Source organism: Primulina tabacum, chromosome 11 (genome assembly GCF_025594145.1).
Source record: "Primulina tabacum isolate GXHZ01 chromosome 11, ASM2559414v2, whole genome shotgun sequence".
NCBI lineage: Eukaryota > Viridiplantae > Streptophyta > Magnoliopsida > Lamiales > Gesneriaceae > Primulina > Primulina tabacum.
In genome coordinates this window covers 6,793,430-6,803,797 of record NC_134560.1, presented here as the reverse complement: position 1 = coordinate 6,803,797, position 10,368 = coordinate 6,793,430, and positions in this window count along the sequence as shown.

Below are 10,368 nucleotides of genomic sequence, written 5' to 3'. Positions count from 1 at the left end.
GTCTTTTCACTTTTCTGAAAGGTTGCACTGAAACGAAAAAGAAAGGTCGCAATGAAACTGAATAGCTGGAGCCGGGGAATGTCATGTGATTTGTAATATGCTTCTACCTTTTCAGATTTAGTTATTTTAAATATAATTATTTATTTATTGTTGTTTATAACAAATTGTGTCGGATCTAAAATTGGGGATGTTGTCCTGTCGGATTAGACCGGTTCCACGTTTTCGGATTTCGGATAAATGGACCTATGCAAATCCTGTTGAATTCTGGATTAGATTTATTTGATCAGGAGTAAAATATAATTCAAAATCGAATCAAATTGAATCGTATTATAACGTATTCGAAATGAATTTTCACTTTTTTTCAACCAATACACACACAAATAAATTACTTTGAATCGGATTACAATAGTTCTGAATCAGTTTTCAAGAAACTCAATACGATTAAACATTGACGTCGGATTCAGTTCAGATAATCGGTTCCTGATATGATATATAAACATCCTTAGGTAAAATTCTAGGAATTATGTTCTCCATCAACTAACCTGATCGCTGTTAAAAAGGGAAATTCGATTTGATTCTTTGTTTGATTGCACGGAAGACATTGAACACCACCCGAGAGGAATTAAAGGGAGGGTTCACATATATCATTCGAAAGTTTGTGGTGCTTATGACATTATAATAAAGTGAAACGTACCTACACTTTTGTCCATACATTCGATATATGCCAAATCGGATGCAAATAGTGACCATTCTTTGACATAAAAAAGTTCTTTTTTTAGTGTTCTTCTAGAAATTATTTTTCTCATATCTAGTTAATGTTGAAAAACACGAGAATCTTAGTTTTGTTAAGTAGATGTTCAGCGAATCAACTTGTTGTTTAAAACTCATTATTTATGGTCTTACATTTCACTCAATCATCTTAAATTTTTTTCATATTAGATAAATATGTTTTACAATATTTAAATCATTATTCTAATTTTTAAAAATAATCTTACTTTTTAATAAAATAATTTTATTAATTTTAAAAATAATATTAATGTTATTTAAATATTTCTATTAAATAAAGTAGATGTTCGAAGAAAAAATATCACCACAGAAAAATTATTTAAACAAGGCGTGAACACGATTTATTTAAAGTTACAATATAATTATGAAATTGAAATGAAACAATAACTAAGAATAAACCACACTTTAATGAAATTAAAAATAACATTTGAAATACTAATTCACGGATTATTGTTGTATTGCCCCCAAATATGCTCAACTAAGTATGCGCGAAGTTGGTGATGAACTTGAGTGTCACGTAGCTCAGAATTTGTCCGAAGATAATCCTGAAATCCTCGGTTTGAGCCATGGATAGGTTGTGTGAGTTCGTCACCTTCATCGTTATACCAATTTGTCACATGACCTCCCTCATCCTCAACAATCAAGTTATGCAAAATAATGCAAGCTAACAAGATTTGTTTTAACTTTTTCCTATACCAATAACGAGCTGGACCCCTGACAATCGTCCATCGAGATTGAAGCACCACAAATGCCCGTTAGACATCTTTTCTTGCGGACTCCTGTTTTTCCTTTAAACAACTTATTCTTGGGATCCTCCGAGAAAGGAAAAGCCTTAACGAAAGTAGCTCACTCAGGATATATTTCATCTGTTAGATAATAACCTTTCGTATATGCAGTGTCGTTCGCAGTGAAATTAATCTCCGGCGCATTTCCTTGCAAGACGTTGTTGAATATGGGAGATTCATATAACACATTAATATCGTTACTTGCGACCCCAAAGAATGCATGCCATATCCACAAGTCATGAGACGCGACCGCTTCAAGTACGATTGTTGGTGACCCATGTCCCCTTGTAAATTGACCTTTCCAAGCAACTGGACAAATTTTTCATTTCCAGTGCATACAATCAAGGCTACCCAACATGCTAGGAAAGCCGTGCCTCTCATCATGCATTTGAAGAAGACGTTGAACATCATCAGTATTTGGCCTTCTCAAATACCTATCACCAAATATTTCAACCACATATTCACATAACTTGAAAAGACACTTGATGACAGTTGGTTCACCTATACGTAAGTACTCGTCAAGATGGTCGGCGGGGACTCCGTAAACCAGTTGATGAATCGCAGCTGTGCATTTTTGTAGTGGTGACAACCCTTTTCTTTGCACAGCATCGTCCCTCTGTTGAAAAAACGTTGAATGATTCTCTAATGCATTCACTATGTTGAGAAATAAATCTCTTCGCATTCGAAATCGTCTTCGAAATATTTCATCGTGATACACCGGGTTTGTAGAGAAATAATCATTGAGAAGCCTCTCATGCCCGACCTCACGATTTCTTTGGATGAACCTTCTTCTTGTGCATGTTTCCCTCATCTGATATGATTCCATAAGTTGTTGGTTTTGAAGTACCAATGACATCATTTCTTCAACTGGATCAAAAGCTTACTCATCAATTTCAACATTGACTTTGTCTTCGCTTGTCGAGCTGGAATTTGAGCTAGAGCTGCCTGTATAATGAGACGTTTTTGGAGGAAACACGTTTTAGCATATGTGTTTGCGAAAATGTATGTTAATCGAATGAAACTCTCTTCGCACAATGTGTCTATATATATATATTGTTTTTCTCATGTGACGGCTAGTTTCCAACGATTATAATATAAAGTTAAAAAAGTAAAAATAAAAAATAAAAAATCCAAAAAAATTGATTAATTTAAAATTTAAAAAGTTAAAAAATTAATTAAAAAATCCAAAAAAACCTTAAAAAATAAAAAATACAAAAGAAAAAAATATCAATTTAAAAAGTTAAAAAAATAATAAAAAATCCAAAAAAACCTAAAAAAAAAAGATGATGCAACGTATGGGGCTCACAATAAATTTAAAAAATAAGAGAGTCTCTCTCCTGTGATGCTCACTCACAATGGAGAATAATGTCCATTTAACACCTCAATGTGGATGGCCTAAGGGAAAAAACATGTACAATTTGACTAAAATTAATATTTTTTATATCAATCTAGGTATACTCTTGGTTATTAAAAAATAATGTCACATCAACTACTCTATGTACATTTTTTAGAACTCCAAAAAATACTGAAGGGAAAAATAGGTATCATTTGAATACAATGAAGCACTTTTAGATCAATATATGAATCATCTTGTTATTGACAAATAATATCATATCAATCACTCAATTATATTTTTTAGAATACCAAATAATTGAATTGAGTACTTAAGGGCAAAACATGTATCATTTGACTAAAACTAAGTATTTTTTTTTCAAATAATATCATGTCAACCACCCTATGTATATTTTTTTAGAAAACCAAATAGTTGAATTGAGTACTTAATGGGTAAAACATATACTATTTGACCAAAGCTAAGTATTTTTATATTAATCAAGGTATCATCTTATTATTGGCAAATAGTGTCATATAAATCACTCAATGTATATGTTTTAGAAAACCAAATAATCGAATTGAATACTTAAGGGTAAAACAAGTACCATATGACTAAAATTGGGTATTTTTTTATATCAATCTTGGAAGCATCTTATTATTGAAAAATAATACCCTATCAACCACTCAATATTTTTTTTAGCACCAAATAATCAAATTGAGTATTGAAGGGGCAAAACAAGTATCATTTGAATAAAAAGGAGTACTTTTTTATATCGATCTATATATTATCTTTTTATTGGCAAATAATATCACATCAACCACTCAATGCATATTTTCTACAATTTGACTAAAAATTGTTAAATTTTATATAAATCTATGTATTATATTGTTATTACAAATAATGTGACAATAACTACTCAATGTATATTTTTTTATATTATGGAATAATAAATTAAGTAGTTAAGGAGAAAAAAAAGTATCATTTGACTAAAATTGATATTTTTATATCAATTTATATATCGTATTGTTATTGACAAATAATATCACATCAATCACCTCAATGAATATTTTTTCAGAACATTAAATAATCGAATTGAGTACTTAAATGGCAAAACAAGTATCATTTTATTAGTACAGTGTGAACAATCATCGAATTTGAAAAGTTACATTTCTCGTAATTATTATAAAAAATACCAATAATTATTATGGATAAATACTCATAAGTATATTGTAAGATTACTAATAAGTATAATGGATGGTTATCACGATTATTATTAATTAGTAATTCAAAATATAAGATATATTTAAATATCTTAGTGTATTCATAAATATCAATAAGTATTATGAATGAATATTAACGGTAAGTATTATTAATTAATAGTAATAATTATAATGAAAGAATACTATAATTGAAAGATTATCAATAAATAGTATGAATGAATATTATCAAGTATAATAGATGATTAACAATAGTATTGTGAAATAATAATAATAAATAAAATATCAAATTAATTATCCTCTTGTATTTTCATTAATACTAATAAGTATTATGAATGAATATTATCGAATATAATATAAGTGTACTTTTGACAAAATATGGATAACATGTTTTTTTGAATTAATATGAATACTTCACCCTATTGCATCTTTAACGAAAACTCCAACATAACTTCGTTTATGACGACCACTCGAACATCAAATATATTTTCAAACAAAATATGGGTATGAGATAAGCCAAATCATCTATCTGAAATCTTAATTTAGGTATCTTATACGTTAAATTAAGTACTTACTCGTGTTTGATGGTTAGTGTTGAAATTTTTTTGATATTAAATCACATGAATACTTCATCCTAGTGAATCTTCAATGGAAACTCCAACATGAATTCATTTATAGTGACAACTCGAACATCAAGCGTATTTTCAAAAAAAAAAATATGGGTACTTATTCGTATTCGATGGTTAATAGAGAGCATGTTTCTTTCTTGTTATTAAATCACATGAATACTTCATTCTATTGCATCTTCAATGTAAACTCCAACAAGACTTCGTTCATGTGACCATTCGAATATCAAGTGTATTTTCAAACAAAATATGGGTCACAAATTAGCCAAATATTATGCATTAACTCATATTTGATGATAATTAGTGGGGACATGTTTATTTTTTTGTATTAAATCACACGAATACTTCGTTTTGTGCATCTTCAATGAAACTCCAATGGACTTCATTTATGATGACAACTTGAATATTAAGTTTCTTTTCAAACAAAAAATAATATCAAATGAGTCAAATAAGATATCTACTATCCAAATTTAGGTATTTTGTATGTTAAATTAGGTCATTACTCATATTTGATGGTGAGTGTAAAAACATTTTCTTTTTATGTATTAAATTACACCAATAGAAATCCCAGTCTTCAAATGTATTTGAATGGGAAAAAACAAGTTTAATATCAATCAACCACAAAATTGAGTATAACTTGGGGCAAATAAAGTACTGAGAGCCTAAAATTGAGTACATTTTAAACCATTATTGGAAAAAATTTGACAGGTGTATTTGTAATTGTAAGAATCCTTAGCAAACCACAAAAAAATTGATAGGCATATTTGCACCAACCATTCAAAATAAAGTTTTAAGGATTAATGCATAAATCACTTCACAATTGTGGGGATCCGGACGCTAATCATGTTCTTAATCATCATTGGGACTAATTACTCAATTATAATAAACAGGGTCTAAATTTTTTTTTTTTAAAATAATGCGGAACGTAGTGACATAAAAACATATATACATCTCAGTATATAAAAGTACCAACTCTGTAGCACATATATTTATTTAATTAAGGTTTAACAGCTAATATCAAGTGTCCAACCCTATCTCTAATCCAAGTCCGGAGCCGCCACTCTAATCACGATCTCTCTCTTTATCTCCGTGACCCTGAACATGTCCCACCTGTTGTCATGTACACATACAGACAAGACAACAGCCGGATAATTCCGGTGAAATTATAATCCCAGTATAAATCAACGAAACATGCAATCATATAAACAAATATAAAGCATGTAATAGGTAACAGCAATATGTATCAAAATCTGAAACATAACTAATATCAAACTGTCGACAATACTCGTAGCTACACAATTTAGACTAGACTCAATCCTAGTCTAGGGATCCCGGTTTCCAGAAGTTGGCATTCCTATATCGACCAACAGTAATAGAAAAGACTCCAGTTCTATCCACGTCGATAAGTTATCGATCACCAGAAATAGAAAAAGGTCTGATTCTATCCACACCGATATGGTATCGATCACCAGTAATAGAAAGAACTCTAACTCTATCCACACCGATCTAATATCGATCACCAGTAATAGAAGAAGCTCCAATTCTATCCACACCGATACGACATCGATCAACAATAATAGAAGAAACAAAAATTCTATACACATCGATAACCAATCATCCGGTGACAGACTTTGGCACTATCGCCAATACACTATCTTGTGACATCGTGCAATGTGCCCGTGGCGATCCCGCCACTATCAGGCACTTCTGTCACAAGATTACTCGTCTAATACCTGTTATCTATTAATCAAGAAAACAAGTACATCAATCAAATCAATGCAAATATCAATGCAATAAAGTAAAGTATGTGATTTAGGGAAACTCAAGTCTAAACCGACTTAAGTCAATCTCCCGATACCACATTGACTTATACCTTTCGTTTGTAGTTTCGGTCAGGAATTCAAACTCTGTCAATCCCTCAATCTGGCAATGGCAATATCAATAATATCATATCAATATACCGTTTAAATCGATACCAATCTGATCAATAATTCAAAATCAACGGTATAATCGCACAATCCCGATATCCCGGTCAATATAACATCACCAGATAATAATTCTCTCAACTAATAATCGATACCAATACAATCTGATATCATATCTCAGTCAATTAACTTCAGAAAATCATAACAATTCCATAATCAGTCTGTTTCTTAATCTGACTTCGATTCTATGATGTCTAACATGTCCAGAACATCATATATGAATTCCATGCAATTCTGACAATATCATAATTTCAAAACATGTCAAAACGTAGTAAAATTTACGTCCAGTTGTAGCCTACGTCGATAGGATTACAGTACCGAAGTTGGATTTAAAATCAGACGGACGGATTTTGCACAAAAGGGGTAAGGATTTTTCACAACTTCACAGAGATTTTCTCGACTCTTTTCTCGGAAATAATGAAGGATTTTCGTACATTTTGTATATATATATATATACATTCACGCATGTAAAGCAAATGGCGAACTCTACGCGCAACACGTCTCGCGCATATGCGCGAGACCTTCTGGTCTTCGCACATTTCTTTTCGGCATATGCGCGACACCTTCCGCGCATATGCGCGAGACTCTCTGAAGTTGTGATTGAACTTTCACACAGCTCGCGCATATGCGCGCCTTCCTGTCGCGCATATGCGCGAGACCTTCTGTCCAATTCGCGCATGTGCGCGTCTCATGTCGCGCATGTGCGCCGATGGTACTGTACTCGCACATACATTTTCACACGTTACTTCAAATCGTGTCTCGGTTAATCCTTTCATAATCATATCAAATTATAAATCAATAATTACAGATTACTAGGATTAAATTTTCCGGGCATTACATTTCTCCCCCCCTAAGATATGATTTCGTCCCCGAAATCACAGGCAATACATCATATCAATAAGAAGGTATGTAATAAAACTAAACAGAAATTTACATCAGTGAAATAATGCTGGGAATTCTTGTCTCATATCTGATTCCGTCTCCCAAGTGGCTTCTTCAACGCCATGAAGAGTCCATTGTACTTTCACCAACGGAATTATCTTCGTTCTGAGCTGTTTTTCCTTACGATCGATAATCCTGATCGGTTTCTCAACATAACTCAATGTCTTATCCAGCTCGGTCTCGTCGGGTTGAATAACATGTGAATCATCAGGGAGATACTTCCGCAGCATTGATACATGAAAGACATCATGTATTCCAGATAATGAAGGTGGCAATGCTAGTCGATAGGCACGATCTCCTATCTTCTCGAGAATCTCATAAGGACCAACATATCGTGGAGACAATTTCCCTTTCTTACCAAATCGGACCACACCTCTGAAAGGAGAGATCTTCAGGAACACTCGGTCTCCTGCTTCAAATACCAACGGTCGTCGCCGAAGGTTGGCATATTTAACTTGTCTGTCCTGGGCTGCCTTCATTTTCTTCTGAATCAATTTCACTTTTTCAGTCATATCTCTGATCATGTCAGGTCCAGTCTCAGGAACTTCAGAGATATCATCCCAATATAATGGGGATCTACATTTCTTCCCGTACAACGCTTCGAATGGAGCCATCTCAATACTCGTTTGATAGCTATTGTTGTACGAAAATTCACAAAGAGGCAATGCATCTTGCCAGTTAGTGCTAAAATCCAGCACTACAGCTCTCAGCATATCTTCCAATGTCTGGATCGTACGCTCTGACTGTCCGTCAGTCTGTGGATGATATGCGGTACTCAAATGTAACTTAGTACCGAGAGCTTGCTGCAAACTCTGCCAGAAGTGCGAAGTAAAACAAGGATCACGGTCTGACACAATCGACTTCGGCACTCCGTGCAGTCTGACTACTTCCTTGACATAGATATCGGCCGTTTGCTCATATCTATACATCATTTTGTATGGAATAAAGCATGCGGATTTGGTCAATCGATCAATCACGACCCAAATCGCATCACAACCTCGGGAGGAACGTGGCAACTGTGTCACAAAATCCATGGAAATGTGATCCCATTTCCATTCAAGAATAGACAAACTCTGTAACAGTCCTCCAGGTTTCTTCCTTTCAGCCTTCACCTGTTGGCAATTCAGACACTTGGCTACAAATTCAGTAACATCAGATTTCATCTGTTTCCACCAATACTGTGTCTTCAAATCATTATACATTTTCCTGCCACCAGGATGAATGCTAAAATGACTGTTGTGCGCTTCTGTCAGTATTCGCTGTCTCAATTCTGAAACATTCGGCAACAAGACGATTATTCACATACAAAACACTATCTCGAACCTGATATTCCGATTGATGACCAGCTTTGACCATTGCAATCGAATTCTGTACGTTCTGATCAACTTTTTGTGCCTCTTTGATTCTCAATATCAATTCTGGTTCAGCTCGAATTGCATATAATTTTAGAGGTCGACAGACTGTTTCAAAGGCTAATCCAGACAAACAGCAGTCTTCAATCAAATTCGAAACACCCATAGTCGATAAGGATAGAGAACATACATTTCGACTCAGTGCATCGGCTGCTGCATTGGACTTTCCTGGATAGTATTTGATTTCACAATCAAAATCCTTTAGTAAATCAAGCCATCTTCGCTGTCTCATATTCAACTCGGATTGTGAAAACAGATATTTCAAACTTTTGTGATCAGAATAGATCTCAAAATTCTCACCGTACAGATAATGTCGCCATATCTTCAATGCAAAGACAATGGCTGCCAATTCAAGATCATGAATTGGATAACGAGATTCATGGGGCTTCAGTTGTCTCGAGGCATAAGCAATAACATGTCCTCGCTGCATCAACACACAACCCAATCCGCGGTGAGATGCATCACAATAAACAACAAAATCACCAGTACCTGACGGGATAGTCAGCACTGGAGCACTGGTCAATCTTTTTTTTAATTCGAGAAAACTGGTCTCACATTCCTCAGACCAAACGAATGGAGCATTCTTCTGAGTCAACTGTGTAATCGGTTTGGCAATACTCGAAAAATCTTTAATAAATCGGCGATAATATCCTGCCAAACCCATAAAGCTGCGTATCTCTGGTACAGAGGTCGGTCTCGGCCAAGAAATCACTGCCTCAACCTTACTGGGATCAACGGATATCCCGTCTCCGGATATGATATGTCCCAGAAACACCACCTGTTTCAACCAGAACTCGCATTTCGACAGTTTAGCATATAACTTTTTAGCCCTCAAAATTCGCAACACAATTCTTAAATGTTCTGCATGCTCCATCACATTCTTTGAATAAATCAAAATATCATCAATGAAAATAATCACAAAATCATCGAGATATTTCTGAAAGACACGGTTCATTAATCCCATAAATACCGCTGGTGCATTCGTCAAACCAAATGGCATGACAATAAATTCATAGTGTCCATACCTGGTTCTGAATGCTGTCTTTGAGATATCAGACTCCCTGACTCTCAATTGATGGTATCCAGATCTCAGATCGATCTTGGAATACACCGAAGAACCCTGCAACTGATCAAATAAATCATCAATACGAGGCAATGGATATTTATTCTTTATCGTTGCCTTGTTCAGTGGCCGGTAGTCGATACAAAGTCTCATCGACCCATCCTTCTTTCTCACGAAAAGTACTGGAGCACCCCAAGGAGAAACACTCGGTCTGATATA